This window comes from Pseudophryne corroboree, chromosome 1 (assembly GCF_028390025.1).
Source record: "Pseudophryne corroboree isolate aPseCor3 chromosome 1, aPseCor3.hap2, whole genome shotgun sequence".
NCBI classification, from domain to species: domain Eukaryota; kingdom Metazoa; phylum Chordata; class Amphibia; order Anura; family Myobatrachidae; genus Pseudophryne; species Pseudophryne corroboree.
Window position 1 is genome coordinate 349,650,449 of NC_086444.1, and position 18,841 is coordinate 349,669,289.

General features: G+C 48.0%; 1 protein-coding gene across 2 annotated transcripts in view; it reads right to left on the reverse strand.

Annotated features, from left to right (window-relative positions):
* DGCR8 (DGCR8 microprocessor complex subunit) overlaps positions 1 to 15,044 on the reverse strand; it is a 158,750-nt gene extending 143,706 nt beyond the window's left edge. The window contains exons 1-2 of one of the 2 annotated variants that reach the window (XM_063964723.1): positions 14,876 to 15,044; positions 887 to 1,064 (exon numbers count right to left, since the gene is read on the reverse strand). The gene's annotated coding sequence lies outside the window, so the exon portion shown is untranslated. The remainder of the gene's footprint in view (positions 1 to 886; positions 1,065 to 14,875) is intronic. The other variant, XM_063964722.1, reaches the window with a different exon arrangement.
* Between the last annotated feature and the right edge of the window lie 3,797 nt (positions 15,045 to 18,841).

Genomic DNA, 18,841 nt, shown 5'->3' on the forward strand with positions numbered 1-18,841 from the left:
AGGTCTCACTGAAAATAAAAAACCTAAAACTAAACTTTTTTTCTAAGCAGCTCAGGAGAGCCACCTAGACTGCACCCTTCTCGTTCAGGCACAAAAATCTAACTGAGGCTTGGAGGAGGGTCATAGGGGGAGGAGCCAGTGCACACCAGGTAGTCCTAAAGCTTTTACTTTTGTGCCCAGTCTCCTGCGGAGCCGCTATTCCCCATGGTCCTTTCGGAGTCCCCAGCATCCACTAGGACGTTAGAGAAAAGAAGAAAAAAAAAATTCAGTCAGGAGCTCAAAGCTCCATGTGCTACCTCCTAGCACAATTTTCAAAACTGAGGGAGAAGGGATGTGAAGGGGGAGGAGCCGGCTGTGCAGACAATGCTAATTTTAGATTGTGCCACACCTCCGGTTGCAAGCTTCACACCCCTACTGTATAGGACTCCAGTGTCCCCTAGTGGATGAAAGAGAAAATTTGCTCCACCTGTGGGTCTTTCAAAATGTGTCAGTGAGTAATGGATACACCTGTTCAACTGCTTGGTGACCTGGAAAACATGAACTGTTGGGAGTACTTGAGGACAGAGTTTGAGAACCACTAACCTAGGTGATCCGTGGCTGATCAGGTTAACGCTCTCAGTCGGTGTGTGTAATGAGCCATGACCTCATGTGAGGTGGAGGCAGCAGAGGGGGTGGATGCCTTAAAACCTGAACAGGATGTCTTGAGGACAGAATTTGGGAAAGCCTGGTATATAGGCTGTAGTGGACAGAGTCTAAAAAAAAAAAAAAAAAAGTGTATGTATATGTATTTTTTTTATTTATTTTTTTAATATCTATGAAAGCTATTTCTCTCTCCTATAAACAGTGGTCAGGAAAAGTTTAAATATTCCATGATGAATATACATACATAGATAGCATAACCAGTAGAGTCAGATCTGAGCGGTCAAACACACTGTCTTCCACGTCATGGTACGATACGTCTCCATACTGACTGCTGCCCTCTGGTCCCATGTGCTGATTGAGCACATTGGATGGACACTACACCTAAAGATTTACCTGTCAGATCTGGCTGGTTGAATGATAATCTGGAAAAAAAAATAAGATTTTACTTACCGGTAAATCTATTTCTCGTAGTCCGTAGTGGATGCTGGGGACTCCCTAAGGACCATGCTGGGGACTCCGTAAGGACCATGGGGGATAGACGGGCTCCGCAGGAGACATGGGCACTTTAAGAAAGAATTTAGATTCTGGTGTGCTCTGGCTCCTCCCTCTATGTCCCTCCTCCAGACCTCAGTTAGAGAAACTGTCCCCTGAAGAGCTGACAGTACAGGGAAAGGATTTTGGTAATCCAGGGCAAGATTCATACCAGCCACACCAATCACACCGTATAACATGAGTTTATAACAACCAGTCAACAGTATGACAACAACAGAGCATCAGGTCCAACCCTGATGCAACCATAACATAACCCTTATTGAAGCAATAACTATAAACAAGCATTGCAGAAGAAGTCCGCACTTGGGACGGGCGCCCAGCATCCACTACGGACTACGAGAAATAGATTTACCGGTAAGTAAAATCTTATTTTCTCTAACGTCCTAGTGGATGCTGGGGACTCCGTAAGGACCATGGGGATTATACCAAAGCTCCCAAACGGGCGGGAGAGTGCGGATGACTCTGCAGCACCGATTGAGCAAACACAAGGTACTCCTCAGCCAGGGTATCAAACTTGTAGAACTTTGCAAAAGTGTCTGAACCTGACCAAGTAGCCGCTCGGCAAAGCTGCAATGCCAAGACCCCTCGGGCAGCTGCCCAAGAAGAGCCCACCTTCCTAGTGGAATGGGCCTTAACTGATTTTGGCAGCGGCAATCCAGCCGCAGAATGAGCCTGCTGAATCGTGTTACAGATCCAGCGGGCAATAGTCTGCTTTGAAGCAGGAGCACCAAGCTTGTTGGAAGCATACAGGATAAACAAAGACCCTGTTTTCCTGACCCTAGCCGTTCTGGCTACATAAACCTTCAAAGCCCTGACTACATCAAGCAACTCGGAATCCTCCAAGTCAGTAGTAGCCACAGGCACCACAATAGGTTGGTTTATATGAAAGGATGACACCACTTTTGGCAGAAATTGTGGACGGGTCCGCAATTCTGCTCTATCCGCATGGAAAACCAGATAGGGGCTTTTATGTGACAAAGCCGCCAACTCTGACACACGCCTAGCCGAAGCCAAGGCTAATAGCATGACCACCTTCCACGTGAGATTTCAACTCCACCGTTTTGAATGGTCCAAACCAGTGGGATTTCAGGAAACTCAACACCACGTTAAGATCCCAAGGTGCCACTGGAGGCACAAAAGGGGGCTGAATATGCAGCACTCCCTTTACAAACATCTGAACTTCAGGTAGAGAAGTCAACTCCTTTTGAAAGAAAATGGATAGGGACAAAATCTGGACCTTAATGGAACCCAATTTTAGGCCCAAATTCACTCCTGACTGTAGGAAGTGAAGGAACGGCCCAGCTGGAATTCCTCCGTAGGGGCATTCCTGGCCTCACACCCAGCAACATATTTTCGCCATATACGGTGATAATGTTGAGCTGTTACGTCCTTCCTAGTCTTTATCAGCGTAGGAATGACCTCATCCGGAATGCCTTTCTCCGCTAGGATCCGGCGTTCAACCGCCATGCCGTCAAACGCAGCCGCGGTAAGTCTTGGAACAGACAGGGCCCCTGTTGCAACAAGACCTGTCTTAGAGGAAGAGGCCACGGGTCCTCTGTGAGCATTTCTTGCAGATCTGGATACAAAGTCCTTCGTGGCCAATCTGGAACAATGAGTATCGTTCTCACTCCTCTTTTTCTTATTATTCTCAGCACCTTAGGTATGAGAGGAAAAGGAGGAAATACGTAGACCGACTGGTACACCCACGGTGTCACCAGGGCGTCTATAGCTATCGCCTGAGGGTCTCTTGACCTGGCGCAATACCTCTGTAGTTTTTTGTTGAGGCGGGATGCTATCATGTCCACCTGTGGCAGTACCCACCGACTTGCAGTCTGTGCGAAGACTTCCTGATGAAGTCCCCACTCTCACGGGTGGAGGTCGTATCTGCTGAGGAAGTCTGCTTCCCAGTTGTCCACTCCCGGGATGAACACTGTTGACAGTGCGCTTACGTGATTTTCCGCCCAGCGAAGAACTCTGGTGGCTTCCGCCATCGCTACCCCGCTCCTTGTGCCGCCTTGGCGGTTCACATGAGCCACTGCGATGATGGTGTCTGACTGAATCAGAACCGGTTGGTTGCGAAGCAGGGTCTCCGCTTGACGTAGGGCGTTGTATACGGCCCTTAGTTGCAGGATGTTGATGTGAAGGCAAGTCTCCTGACTTGACCACAGACCATGGAAATATCTTCCCTGTGTGACTGCTCCCCACCGTCGGAGGCTTGCATCCGTGGTCACCAGGACCCAGTCCTGAATGCCGAATCTGCGGCCCTCGAGAAGGTGAGCACTCTGCAGCCACCACAGGAGAGACACCCTGGCCCTGGGGGATAGGGTGATTAAACGATGCATCTGAAGATGTGATCCGGACCACTTGTCAAGTAAGTCCCATTGAAAGGTCCTGGCATGGAACCTGCCGAAGGGAATGGCCTCGTATGATGCCACCATCCTTCCCAGGACTCGAGTGCATTGATGCACTGACACCTGTTTTGGTTTTAAATAGGTTCCTGACCAGTGTCATGAGCTCCTGAGCTCTCTCTATCGGGAGATAAACCCTTTTCTGGCCTGTGTCTAGAATCATGCCTAGGAAAGGCAGACGAGTCGTAGGAACCAACTGCGACTTTGGAATATTTAGAATCCAGCCGTGTTGCCGTTACACTTCCAGAGAAAGTGCTACGCTGATCAGCAACTGCTCTCTTGATCCCGCTTTTATGAGGAGATCGTCCAAGTATGGGATAACTGCGACCCCTTGCTTCCGCAGGAGTACCATCATTTCCGCCATTACCTTGGTAAATATTCTCGGTGCCGTGGAGAGACCAAACGGCAACGTCTGAAATTGGTAATGACAATCCTGTACCACAAATCTGAGGTACGCCTGATGAGGTGGATAAATGGGGACATGAAGGTATGCACCCTTTATGTCCAGAGACACCATAAAATCCCCCCCTTCCAGGCTTGCGACGACCGCTCTTAGCGATTCCATCTTGAACTTGAACCTTTTCAGGTATATGTTCAGGGATTTTAAAATCAAAATGGGTCTGACCGAACCGTCCGGTTTCGGGACTACAACATGGTCGAATAATAACCCCCTCCTTGTTGAAGGAGGGGAACCTTGACCACCACCTGTTAAAGATACAATTTGTGAATTGCAGTTAACACTATTTTCCTCTCGTGGGGAGAAGCCGGCAACGCCGTCGGTGAGGGGGCATCTCCTCAAAGTCCAGCTTGCATCCCTGAGACACAATATCTATTGCCCAGGGATCCAACAGGGAGTGAACCCACTTGTGGCTGAAATTTCGAAGACGTGCCCCCACCGGGCCTAGCTCCGCCTGTGGAGCCCCAGCGACATGAGGTGGATTTTGTAGAGGCCGGGGAGGACTTCTGTTCCTGGGAACTAGCTGTGTTGCGCAGCTTCTTTCCTCTGCCCCTGCCAAGAAAGGACGCATCTCGGACTTTCTTGTTTCTTTGTGATCGAAAGGACTGCATTTGATAATGTCGTGCTTTCCTAGGCTGTGCTGGAATATAAGGCAAAAGATCAGAATTACCAGCTATAGCTGGAGACCAGGTCCGAGATCCCTTCTCCACACAATCCTCAGCCTTGTAAGGTAAACCTTCCATAGGCCTCTTAAGTCGGCATCACCTGTCCATTGCATGTTCCACAGGACACGTCAAGCAGAAATCGACATAGCGTTGACTCTAGAACCCAGTAGACTAATGTCTCTTTGGGCATGTTTTATATATCTATATATATATCTAAATTATAATTTGGATACTTTGGTATTTGAGTGGACACCCCAGTGTTTGCATATCATGAAGATGTGAGTGCTACCATTGCTTGGAGTTTATTTATATATATATATATATATATATATATATATATATATATATATATATATATATCTATATATATATATCTCTATCTCTATCTCTATCTCTATCTCTATCTATCTATCTATCTATCTATATATATATATATATATATACACACACACACACACACACACACACACACACACACACTAGGGTCTCAATCTCTGCTGACAAGGTATCTGTCCACGCTGCTACAGCGCTATAAACCCATGCCGACACAATCGCCGGTCTGAGTAGAGTACCAGAATGTGTGTAAATGGACTTCAAAGTACTTTTACTGCATGCTATCTGCAGGATCCCTGAGGATAGCCGTTAAGTCAGCGCTACCTTTTGGGCAAACGTGACACCCTAGGGGAAGATTCCCATCGTATCCTGGCCCTAGTAGGGAAAGGATACTCCCTTTGTGGGAAACTGCAGCCTCTTGTCTGGAGATTCCCGCTCTTTTTCTTCATGAGAGGAGGGAAATTTACCTCAGCTTTCTTCCCCTTAACATGTGTACCCTTGTGTCAGGGACAGATGAGTCATCAGTGATATGCAAAACATTTTATTACAATAATCATATATTGAATACTTTCCTGCCATTTTGGCTGTAACTTTGCATTATCGTAGTCGACACTAGAGTCAGACTCCGTGTCGATATCAGTGTCTATTATTTTGGATAGTGAGCATTGAGAGACTCTGAAGGTCTCTGCGACATAGGGACAGACATGGGTAGATTCCCTGTCTGTTCTCTAATCTCTTGTGCAATAATTTTACCTTAGCACTTAATTACACATATCCAAACAGGTGTCGGCGTTGTGGACGGAGACACCACTCACACACACATTTGCTCCATCTCCTCCTAGGGGAGCCTTTTACCTCAGACATGTCGACACACACGTACCGACACACCACACACTCAGGGAATGCTCATCTGAAGACAATTCCCCCCCAAGGCCCTTTGGAGAGACAGAGAGAGAGTATGCCAGCACACACCCCAGCGCTATAAACCCAGGAATAACACAGTAACTTAATGTTAACCCAGTAGCTGCTGTTTATATAGATTTTTGCGCCTAATTATGTGCCCCCCCCCCCTCTCTTTTTACCCTCTTCTACCGTGTATCTGCAGGGGAGAGCCTGGGGAGCTTCCTCTCAGCGGAGCTGTGGAGAAAAAATGGCGCAGGTGAGTGCTGAGGAAGAAGCCCCGCCCCCTCGACGGCGGGCTTCTGTCCCGCTTAAATATACATTTTCTTGGCGGGGGCTCATACATATATACAGTGCCCAACTGTATATATGTGTACTTTTGCCAAAAGAGGTCCATATGCTGCCCAGGGCGCCCCCCCCCTGCGCCCTGCACCCTTACAGTGACCGGAGTATGTGAGGTGTGTGGGAGCAATGGCGCACAGCTGCAGTGCTGTGCGTTACCTCAGTGAAGAACGGAGTCTTCTGCCGCCGATTTCGAAGTCTTCTTGCTTCTCATACTCACCCGGCTTCTGTCTTCCGGCTCTGCGAGGGGGACGGCGGCACGGCTCTGGGATCGGACGACGAGGGTGAGATCCTGTGTACGATCCCTCTGGAGCTAATGGTGTCCAGTAGCCTAACAAGCAGGACCTAGCTTCAGAGAGTAGAGCTGCTTCTCTCCCCTCTGTCCCACGATGCAGGGAGTCTGTTGCCAGCAGAACTCCCTGAAAATAAAAAACCTAACAAAATACTTTCTCACAGCAAGCTCAGGAGAGCTCACTGAACAGCACCCAGCTCGTCCGGGCACAGTCTCAAACTGAGGTCTGGAGGAGGGACATAGAGGGAGGAGCCAGAGCACACCAGAATCTAAATTCTTTCTTAAAGTGCCCATGTCTCCTGCGGAGCCCGTCTATCCCCCATGGTCCTTACGGAGTCCCCAGCATCCACTAGGACGTTAGAGAAAAGGAATTTGTTTCCCCCAGCACCCTGAATGATAACCGTAACCAGATATAAATTCCACATAATAATAGAATTCAGAGATCTTCGTTACACATATTTGGACTGGCTGAGCTGGATGGCCTTAGTGCGGCATACCTTTACATTCTATTAACACTTTTCACTTATTAATTTTTTAACACTATTTCTCTATTTTAATTGCATTTCATTTTTGTATCACTTTCTCTATAGCTTTGGCTTCCTAAATACTAATTTATTAACACTATAGTTTTTGTACTGGTATGCTACGCTGGACTTTGTCTTATGCTGGTGTTTTGGGGTGCCACACCCTGCACCTAGATATAGCGCTAGGGACCCCAAATATACAGAGACGCCTTGATGCGGCTTTGGGGCTTATTCACACATTTGCGCAAATATATGTGTAACGAAGATCTCTGAATTCTATTATTATGTGGAATTTATATCTGGTTACGGTTATCATTCAGGGTGCTGGGGGAAACAAATACCTTTTTTTTCTTGCTTAGAAATACCCCTACCTTTCGAGCACCTGAATGATATCACTAAGCTAATTGAGCATCTACCAATATATATGAATGATAATCTGGTAATGGATGAGAGCAAAAGACAATTACCATTTGCTCCCAAACACTGGAAAACAGAAAAAAAAAGGTCAGACAAATTGGTTAAATCCATTTGATTTAACCAAATTGTCTGAACAACCTTTTTGTCAGTTTTACGACATTTAGAAGCAAATGGTCAATTCCCATTTGCCCTCATCCATTACCGGATTTTCATTCCAACAAGCCAGATCTGACAGATAAATCTTTAGGTGTATGGCCAGCAGACTTGTTATAAAAAGCTATTGCCACTGGGCATACGCAGCAGCTATGTTGCAGCCCGTATATAGCGCATGTTGCAGCCACAGCTCTAGTGAAATCGTATTATATACGGCTGCTATTAAGGTTATGATTGAAGCCAATGGCAGAGGGAAAGGGAAGGTTCCAGGGCCTACATCTGCCCATGCACAGTGACTAATAAAAAAGAACTCCAGCTATCTGAATATGATATTTGCAGCTGGCATATTACGGCCTGCAAGGAATGATTAGTATTGGACAATTATATTTTGCTATTATAGGTACTTACAGCAGCAACATAGAAATACTATATGGAAAATAAGAATTTACTTACCGATAATTCTATTTCTCGTAGTCCGTAGTGGATGCTGGGAACTCCGTAAGGACCATGGGGAATAGCGGCTCCGCAGGAGACTGGGCACAAAAGTAAAAGCTTTAGGACTACCTGGTGTGCACTGGCTCCTCCCCCCATGACCCTCCTCCAAGCCTCAGTTAGGATACTGTGCCCGGACGAGCGTACACAATAAGGAAGGATTTTGAATCCCGGGTAAGACTCATACCAGCCACACCAATCACACCGTACAACCTGTGATCTGAACCCAGTTAACAGCATGATAACAGAGGAGCCTCTGAAAAGATGGCTCACAACAATAATAACCCGATTTTTGTAACAATAACTATGTACAAGTATTGCAGACAATCCGCACTTGGGATGGGCGCCCAGCATCCACTACGGACTACGAGAAATAGAATTATCGGTAAGTAAATTCTTATTTTCTCTGACGTCCTAGTGGATGCTGGGAACTCCGTAAGGACCATGGGGATTATACCAAAGCTCCCAAACGGGCGGGAGAGTGCGGATGACTCTGCAGCACCGAATGAGAGAACTCCAGGTCCTCCTCAGCCAGGGTATCAAATTTGTAGAATTTAGCAAACGTGTTTGCCCCTGACCAAGTAGCTGCTCGGCAAAGTTGTAAAGCCGAGACCCCTCGGGCAGCCGCCCAAGATGAGCCCACCTTCCTTGTGGAATGGGCTTTTACAGATTTTGGCTGTGGCAGGCCTGCCACAGAATGTGCAAGCTGAATTGTGCTACAAATCCAACGAGCAATAGTCTGCTTAGAAGCAGGAGCACCCAGCTTGTTGGGTGCATACAGGATAAACAGCGAGTCAGATTTTCTGACTGCAGCCGTCCTGGAAACATTTTCAGGGCCCTGACTACGTCCAGCAACTTGGAGTCCTCCAAGTCCCTAGTAGCCGCAGGTACCACAATAGGCTGGTTCAAGTGAAACGCTGAAACCACCTTAGGGAGAAATTGAGGACGAGTCCTCAATTCTGCCCTGTCCGTATGAAAAATTAGGTAAGGGCTTTTATAGGATAAAGCCGCCAATTCTGAGACACGCCTGGCTGAAGCCAGGGCTAACAGCATTACCACTTTCCATGTGAGATATTTTAAGTCCACAGTGGAGAGTGGTTCAAACCAATGTGATTTTAGGAACCCCAAAACAAAATTGAGATCCCAAGGTGCCACTGGAGGCACAAAAGGAGGCTGTATATGCAGCACCCCCTTGACAAACGTCTGAACTTCAGGAACTGAAGCCAGTTCTTTCTGGAAGAAAATCGACAGGGCCGAAATTTGAACCTTAATGGACCCTAATTTTAGGCCCATAGACAGTCCCGTTTGCAGGAAATGCAGGAAACAACCCAGTTGAAATTCCTCTGTAGGGGCCTTCCTGGCCTCGCACCACGCAACATATTTACGCCAAATACGGTGAGAATGCTGCACGGTTACATCCTTCCTGGCTTTGATCAGGGTAGGGATGACTTCATCCGGAAAGCCTTTTTCCTTCAGGATCCGGCGTTCAACCGCCATGCCGTCAAACGCAGCCGCGGTAAGTCTTGGAACAGACAGGGTCCCTGCTGGAGCAGGTCCTTTCTTAGAGGTAGAGGCCACGGGTCCTCTGTGAGCATCTCTTGAAGTTCCGGATACCAAGTCCTTCTTGGCCAATCCGGAGCCACGAGTATAGTCCTCACTCCTCTCCTTCTTATGATTCTCAGTACCTTGGGTATGAGAGGCAGAGGAGGGAACACATACACTGACTGGTACACCCACGGTGTTACCAGAGCGTCCACAGCTATTGCCTGAGGGTCCCTTGACCTGGCGCAATACCTGTCTAGTTTTTTGTTGAGGCGGGACGCCATCATATCCACCTTTGGTTTTTCCCAACGGTTCACAATCATGTGGAAGACTTCTGGGTGAAGTCCCCACTCCCCCGGGTGGAGGTCGTGTCTGCTGAGGAAGTCTGCTTCCCAGTTGTCCACACCCGGAATGAACACTGCTGACAGTGCTATCACATGATTTTCCGCCCAGCGAAGAATCCTTGCAACTTCTGTCATTGCCCTCCTGCTTCTTGTGCCGCCCTGTCTGTTTACGTGGGCGACTGCCGTGATGTTGTCTGACTGGATCAGCACCGGCTGACCTTGAAGCAGAGGTCTTGCTAGGCATAGAGCATTGTAGATGGCCCTTAGCTCCAGGATATTTATGTGAAGTGATGTCTCCAGGCTTGACCACAAGCCCTGGAAATTTTTTCCCTGTGTGACTGCTCCCCAGCCTCTCAGGCTGGCATCCGTGGTCACCAGGACCCAGTCCTGAATGCCGAATCTGCGGCCCTCTAGAAGATGAGCACTCTGCAACCACCACAGGAGAGACACCCTTGTCCTTGGTGACAAGATTATCCGCTGATGCATCTGAAGATGCGACCCGGACCATTTGTCTAGCAGATCCCACTGGAAGGTTCTTGCGTGGAATCTGCCGAATGGGATTGCTTCGTAAGAAGCCACCATCTTTCCCAGGACCCTTGTGCATTGATGCACTGAGACTTGGCCTGGTTTTAGGAGATTTCTGACTAGTTCGGATAACTCCCTGGCTTTCTCCTCCGGGAGAAACACCTTTTTCTGGACTGTGTCCAGGATCATCCCTAGGAATAGAAGTCGTGTCGTCGGGATCAGCTGCGATTTTGGAATATTGAGAATCCAACCGTGCTGGCGTAGCACTATCTGAGATAGTGCTACTCCGACTTCCAACTGTTCCCTGGATCTTGCCCTTATCAGGAGATCGTCCAAGTAAGGGATAACTAAAACTCCCTTCCTTCGCAGGAGTATCATCATTTCGGCCATTACCTTGGTAAAGACCCGGGGTGCCGTGGACAATCCGAACGGCAGCGTTTGAAACTGATAGTGACAGTTCTGTACCACAAACCTGAGGTACCCTTGGTGAGAAGGGTAAATTGAAACATCTTTGATGTCCAGAGACACCATATAGTCCCCTTCTTCCAGGTTTGCAATCACTGCTCTGAGTGACTCCATCTTGAATTTGAACCTTTGTATGCAAGTGTTCAAGGATTTTAGGTTTAAAATTGGTCTCACCGAGCCGTCCGGCTTCGGTACCACAAATAGTGTGGAATAGTACCCCTTTCCCTGTTGTAGGAGGGGTACCTTGATTATCATTTGCTGGGAATACAGCTTGTGAATGGCTTCCAATACTGCCTCCCTGTCTGAGGGAGACGTCGGTAAAGCAGACTTTAGAAAACGGCGAGGGGGAGACGTCTCGAATTCCAATTTGTACCCCTGAGATACCACCTGAAGGATCCAGGGGTCCACTTGCGAGTGGGCCCACTGCGCACTGAACTTCTTGAGACGGGCCCCCACCGTGCCTGAGTCCGCTTGTAAAGCCCCAGCGTCATGCTGAGGACTTTGCGGAGGCGGGAGAGGGCTTTTGTTCCTGGGAACTGGCTGTTTGCTGCAGCCTTTTTCCTCTCCCTCTGCCACGGGGCAGAAATGAGGCGCCTTTTGCCCGCTTGCCCTTATGGGGCCGAAAGGACTGCGCCTGATAATACGGCGTCTTCTTAGGTTGAGAAGCTACCTGGGGTAAAAATGTGGATTTTCCAGCAGTTGCCGTGGCTACCAGGTCTGATAGACCTACCCCAAATAACTCCTCCCCCTTATAAGGCAATACTTCCATGTGCCTTTTAGAATCCGCATCACCTGACCACTGCCGCGTCCATAAACCTCTTCTTGCAGAAATGGACAGCGCGCTAACTCTTGATGCCAGTCGGCAGATATCCCTCTGTGCATCACGCATATATAGAAATGCATCTTTCAAATGCTCTATAGTCAGTAATATACTGTCCCTATCTAGGGTATCAATATTTTCAGTCAGGGAATCCGACCATGCCAGGCCCGCACTGCACATCCAGGCTGAGGCGATTGCTGGTCGCAGTATAACACCCGTGTGAGAGTATATACATTTTAGGATATTCTCCAGCTTTCTATCGGCAGGTTCCTTTAGGGCGGCCGTATCAGGAGAGGGTAGTGCTACCTGTTTAGACGAGCGTGTGAGCGCTTTATCCACCCTAGGGGGTGTTTCCCAACGTGCCCTATCCTCTGGCGGGAAAGGGTACGATGCAAATAACCTTTTAGGAATTATCAGTTTTTTATCGGGGGAAACCCACACCTCATCACACACTTCATTTAATTCCTCGGATACAGGAAAAACTACAGGCAGTTTTTTCTCACCAAACATAATACCCTTTTTAGTGGTACTTGTATTATCAGAGATATGCAATACATTTTTCATTGCTTCAATCATGTAACGTGTGGCCCTGGTGGAAGTCACGTTTGTCTCCTCATCATCGACACTGGAGTCAGTATCCGTGTCTGTGTCTGCCATTTGAGGTAACGGGCGTTTTAAAGCCCCTGATGGCGTTTGAGACCCCTGGACAGGCACAAGCTGAGTAGCCGGCTGTCTCATGTCGTCAACTGTCTGTCGTAAAGAGCTGACACTGTCACGCAATTCCTTCCATAAGCTCATCCACTCAGGTGTCGACTCCCTAGGGGGTGACAACTGTATAATAGGCAATTGCTCCGCCTCCATCTCATTTTCCTCCTCAAACATGTCGACACAATCGTACCGACACACCGCACACACACAGGGAATGCTCTGATAGAGGACAGGACCCCACTAGCCCTTTGGGGAGACAGAGGGAGAGTATGCCAGCACACACCAGAGCGCTATATATAGACAGGAATACCACTATAAATGTGCTTTTCCCTTTATAGCTGCTGTTGTTATCAAACTGCACCAAATTAGTGCCCCCCTCTCTTTTTTACCCTTTTCTGTAGTGCAGGACTGCAGGGGAGAGTCAGGGAGACGTCCTTCCAGCGGAGCTGTGATGGAAAATGGCGCCCGTGTGCTGAGGATAGGCTCCGCCCCCTTCTCGGCGGCCTTTTCTCCCGCTTTTTTGGCGAGTTCTGGCAGGGGTTAAAATACATCCATATAGCCCTGGGGGTTATATGTGGTGTATTTATGCCAGCCAAGGTGTTTTACATTGCTGCTCAGGGCGCCCCCCCCCTAGCGCCCTGCACCCTCAGTGACCGGAGTGTGAAGTGTGCCTGAGTAACAATGGCGCACAGCTGCAGTGCTGTGCGCTACCTTGTTGAAGACAGATGTCTTCTGCCGCCGTTTTTTCCTGACCTTTTCTTGCTTCTGGCTCTGTAAGGGGGCCGGCGGCGCGGCTCTGGGACCGAGCTCCGAGGCTGGGCCTGTGTTCGGTCCCTCTGGAGCTAATGGTGTCCAGTAGCCTAAGAAGCCCAATCCACTCTGCACGCAGGTGAGTTCGCTTCTTCTCCCCTTAGTCCCTCGATGCAGTGAGCCTGTTGCCAGCAGGTCTCACTGAAAATAAAAAACCTAAAACCCCTTTCACATCGCACAAATAACCCGGTACCGACACGGCATATTGCCGTGTCGAACCGGGTCAGTGTGCGATGTGAAAGCACACTGGGCGATTTAGCGGGTCGCCTGACCCGGTAAATCAACCCGGTAAAAAAGAAGGGTTTTACCCGGGTTGATTACCGGGTCAGGTGCGGTGTGAATGGTAGCCGTGTCGATGCGACACGGTTCCCATTCACAAGATAGGGAGAGGCGGCGCTGGAGATGAGCTCATCTCCCGACGCCGCCTCCACCCCCGCCCCTGCTGCGGCCTCCGTTGTCATGGCAACCGACCCGGTATATTGCCGGGTCGGGAAGCCTGCAACGGAGCGCAAATGCCGGATCCCACCCGGTAAGTACACGTTTGTCTTACCGGGTAGGACCCGGCATTTGCGGTGTGAATGCAGCATAAACTTTCACTAAGAAGCTCAGGAGAGCCCCTAGTGTGCACCCTTCTCGGCCGGGCACAAAAATCTAACTGAGGCTTGGAGGAGGGTCATGGGGGGAGGAGCCAGTGCACACCAGGTAGTCCTAAAGCTTCTACTTTTGTGCCCAGTCTCCTGCGGAGCCGCTATTCCCCATGGTCCTTACGGAGTTCCCAGCATCCACTAGGACGTCAGAGAAATTACCATTTAAAAGCTTCATGTGAAGACCACTTTCTATAGCTTCCCTTCCAATATATGAAGACTAACTACTACATCAGGAAAAGTGCATGCTGCTATAGAACATGTCTATGGATATGGCAGGGTTAAAGGCTGGTATAACATACGTGAATGGAGCACAAGCTGATGCGTTAATCATATGTCAATGCAATATATTCTTACCCACACATGCTGTCACTGAGCACCGCATAGCTTGCCATGCTAATATGCTGTTAAGGCAATAAACCAGATTTGTACATGGCTCTGGCATGTGGGCAGATTCGTTTGCCAAAACAAAAATGGAACAACCCTGACAGTATATGCCGGCACTTTATAAGCCTAACAGACCGCAGTGACACGCACACTCCGCGAGTTCTGTCGCAGCATCAGCCCGGGCCCGCACATCGGGGTCTCACCCGCAGCAATACAGGCTGCAGGACGTACACGTTATACGGCTGTAACGCATTGAGAAGTCATGCGTCGCAGCCACAGGGACTACTCCCGGGGGTAACATGGAGAGGGGCGCGCAGCACTGTATTGTGGGTTACATGGTGGTGGCGGCGGAGGAGAGGCCCACACTGGCCAGGGACAGCGGCCTCCTCCCGTTAACACATCCCACCACTTGTGACGCCCGCCTGCACTCAACCCACCAGGCCACAATCTCACCTCCAACGAGGGGGCTCCGGCCGCTTATCACCATCTCCAGTCCTGATGGATTCCCGCCGCCATCTTGCATAGAGTAGCCGGCTCCAGACAACCGCACCGACCCGTTCTCCAATCAGGGTGGCGGAATGGGGGCCTGGCGCCGTCACTCGACCAATGATTGTAGAGTAAGTCATTGTGCTCGCTTACTCTTTCCCCAATAGGGAGATGACGGAGGCGGGACGTCTGGCTCCCCAGAGCAAATCGGGCAGAGTATAACGGGGAGGAATGTCCTCAGGTAGGCGGCTGTGTGCGGCACTGAGGCATTCGGTTGGCTCTGTTCCCCTTCGCCGAAAGTACCTGGTGGTAATTCGGACGAGGAGGAACTTCACACCTTATATATAAACAGACTATTTTCTCTTCACCGTAAGAACATTTTTTGCCCCCAGTGGTCAGGTCCTGTATATGAAGAGAAATTAAACATCTTGCACAAACAGGGTTATTTCCCTTACGCGGAAAGGATGTTTTTAATCCTAGTGGTCAGGGCCTTACAGCGAAGGGGAACTAGCCAACTCTACATGTGAAACTCAGAAAATTAAAATATCGTTCAAAAGTTTATTTGTTTCAGTCATTCAACTTAAAAGGTGAAAGTTATATATTATACAGACTCATTACATGCAAAGTGATATAGTTCAAGCCTTTATTTGTTATAATTTTGATGATTGTGGTTTACATCTATAAGGGGGGTACACACGGAGAGATCCGTATTTAAAATCTAAGCAATCTGACTAGATTGCTTAGATTTTAAGCACGGATCAGTCATGTGTATGCCGCCCAGCGATAGCGATGCCATCGCTATCGCCGGTGCTAGATTGAGCCCGTATGCAGGCTCAATCTAGCGGGTCGCTCACTTTAGCGCTGTGTGAAGTGAGTGTTTTGTTCATATGTTTGGTAATCCAGTCATAAGAACACAGAGACGTGAGTTTACTGCTGTGCTGTTTTATTCCATCACCAACTCCAGACGCACTGCACACTGGACCACTCACTTCCCAGCATCCCCCTGGTCCCAGGAACCATCACTGAAGATTCAGGCTTACACATATTAGTAAGGGAGTGTCTACAAATATTAAGCATTCTAATACACTAACATCACATCCTCTTTTCTTTAAAGATAAGCCCTGTACGCTTCAATGCAACCATACCTCCCAACTTTGGCCGCCTTGAAAGAGGGACACATGCGCGGCTTTGCCGCGCGCTCCCGAAAAGGGGCGTGGTCTGTGAAAAGGGGCGTGGCTTTGCAGGAAGACCCGCGATCGCGAGCCACGCCCCCGATTTCGTCACTGAGGGGGCATGCCCAGCGCTCCGTGAGCCGCTGGCATGCCCCCTCTCCCTCTGTCTACAATGAATAGACGCTGTGCACATGCGCACAGCGTCTATTCACCGCTGCTCTGCGAAGCAGGGCAGCGAGAGACTGAGCCTCCCAACTGCCCCCCCTACCGCGGGACACTACGGCCCGCGGGTGGGACAGCGGGACAGACCCCAAAAAACGGGACTGTCCCGCGAAAATCGGGACAGTTGGGAGGTATGATGCAACAATTAACAACGTCATATTAAGAACATCATCTAACACGTTTCAATGAGTCTCTCAGGTCTGCGTATTTCCCTTTTGGGTCTTTCAAACACAGTCTGTGTTTCTTCTACCATGTTGGACCTTTCTAGAATCGTGGTTTGTTCACCATTATCAGGATCATCATACATGTCAGATGAAGGGTATTCTTCAGTCATGTTGTCTTCATTATGGTTAGGTTGAGATCTTAAATCCACCCGATTTCTTCTTACTTCCGTTCCATGCTCTGTACGTATAGTATAAGATCTTGGTGCTACTTGTGCTTGCACAATACCTTTCTGCACCCAAATACCTTTCTCGTGATCTCTGAGACGGACTTGGTCACCCGATTTTAGATCAGACAAGCTTTTTGTTCACCTGTCATGGAACAGTTTCTGTTTCGCCTGTTGACGTTCCTTACTCAGTCTGACCAACGCATACCCTCCAACATGACCCGCGCCACTAGGTACAAAATGCTCTGTTTCTGGACTTCCCTCTTAATTTATTATTTTCATCACCTGTGAAGAAACAGCTTTCTTATCATTTAACTAGTTCAACAGAGGTGATGGAAATCATAAATTAAGAGGGAAGTCCAGGAACAGAGCATTTTGTACCTAGTGGGGTGGGTCATGTTGGAGGGTCTGCCAACGCTGAGTTATGTGTATTAAGCAGTTCATCATGTATCGGGAGATTTGCTCTAATCCTCCTCCCCATCAGCATTTGTGCAGGAGAAAGTCCATTCTGTAAAGGTGTACTGCGGTAGATTAAAAGACTTTTGTAGAAATCTTCTTTACCTTCTTGAGCTTTTTTCATGAGACTCTTTACAGTTTTTACTGAACTTTCCACCAACCCATTTGAGCGTGGATAGTGGGGACTTGACGTAGTATGGACAAATTCCCACTCATCAGCAAATTGTATAAATTCAGCACTGGAAAACTGAGGACCATTGTCAGTGAACACTTCCATAGGAACACCATGCCTTGCAAAGATTGACTTCAAGCAATTGATTACGGCTTTACTAGTAGTTGTATGTAGTGTCTTCACCTTAGGGTAGTTAAAGTAATAATCAGTCACGACAATGTACGTTTTTCCATTACAATCAAACAAATCTGCGCCAACTTTCTGGTACGGTCTCTCTGGCACTGCATGAGGACTCAGTGGCTCGACTTGTTTCGGTCTATACGTAAGACATAATTCACATGTAGCTATAGTCTGTGCTATGTCTTGGTTCATTCTTGGCCAATACATTACTTCACGTGCTCTCCGCTTACATTTTTCTTCTCCTAAGTGGCCTTCATGTATCTTGCACAGCATAGTTTTTCTTAGTCGTGCAGGTATTACAAACCTATTGCCTTTGTAAATAATACCATCGACAACTGTAAGGTCACTGCAGTACATCCAATAATCATGAATAGACAGTGGGCACACATTTTTTTCTGCAGGCCAACCTTTCAGAATGATATCTTTCAACACTTTCATTGTGTCATCTATCTCAGTTTCTTTCCTAATCTGTTCTTGTCTTGCAAGAGACACTGGTAGAGAAGCTACGATAAAATTAACAAAGTCCATCAGACTTTTGGAACCTTCACTTTTGTCCACAGCACGAGAAAGTGTATCAGCAATGTACATGTATTTACCGGGACAGTACAGCAAGTGTACATCATATTTCTGAAGTCTGATAAGCATTCGTTGAATTCTCATGGGACAGTCATGTAATGATTTAGCCATGATAGCTACCAATGGCTTGTGGTCAGTTTCCACTGTAAATGTTTAACCATACACAAATTGATGAAATCGCTCACATGCATATGTGATCGCTAGAAGTTCTTTTTCTATCTGAGCATACCTTGTTTCAGCACTTGTCAGTGCTCTTGATGCATAGATTACTGGTTGCCATGTATCCTCATCTTCTTGTAACAACACTGAGCCTAAGCCAAATTGCGAAGCATCTGCTGAAATTCTTATTCTTTTCGCAGGATCAAAGAATTTTAGCACTGGTTGCTCTGTAATGATCTGTTTCAAGTTTTGCCAACTTTCTTCTTGTTCATGTGACCACATCCACTCGACATCTTTGTCCAACAACCATCTAAGAGAGGCTGTTCGTTCAGAGAGTTGAGAAATAAACTTTCCTAAGTAAGTAATCATTGCTAGGAATCTTCTGACATCGTCTTTGTTGTTAGGACATTCCATGTTCACTATGGCTGATATTTTCCTTGGGTCTGGTTTTACACCTTGATCCGAGACCACGTCGCCCATAAAGGTAAGTGTATTCACGCCAAATTCACATTTGTCCTTGTTTAGCTTTAGATTCACTTTCTTGACAAGTTCCATTACTTGTCTCAATCTAGAATCATGTTCTTCCTTTGTAGATGTCACAACTGAGG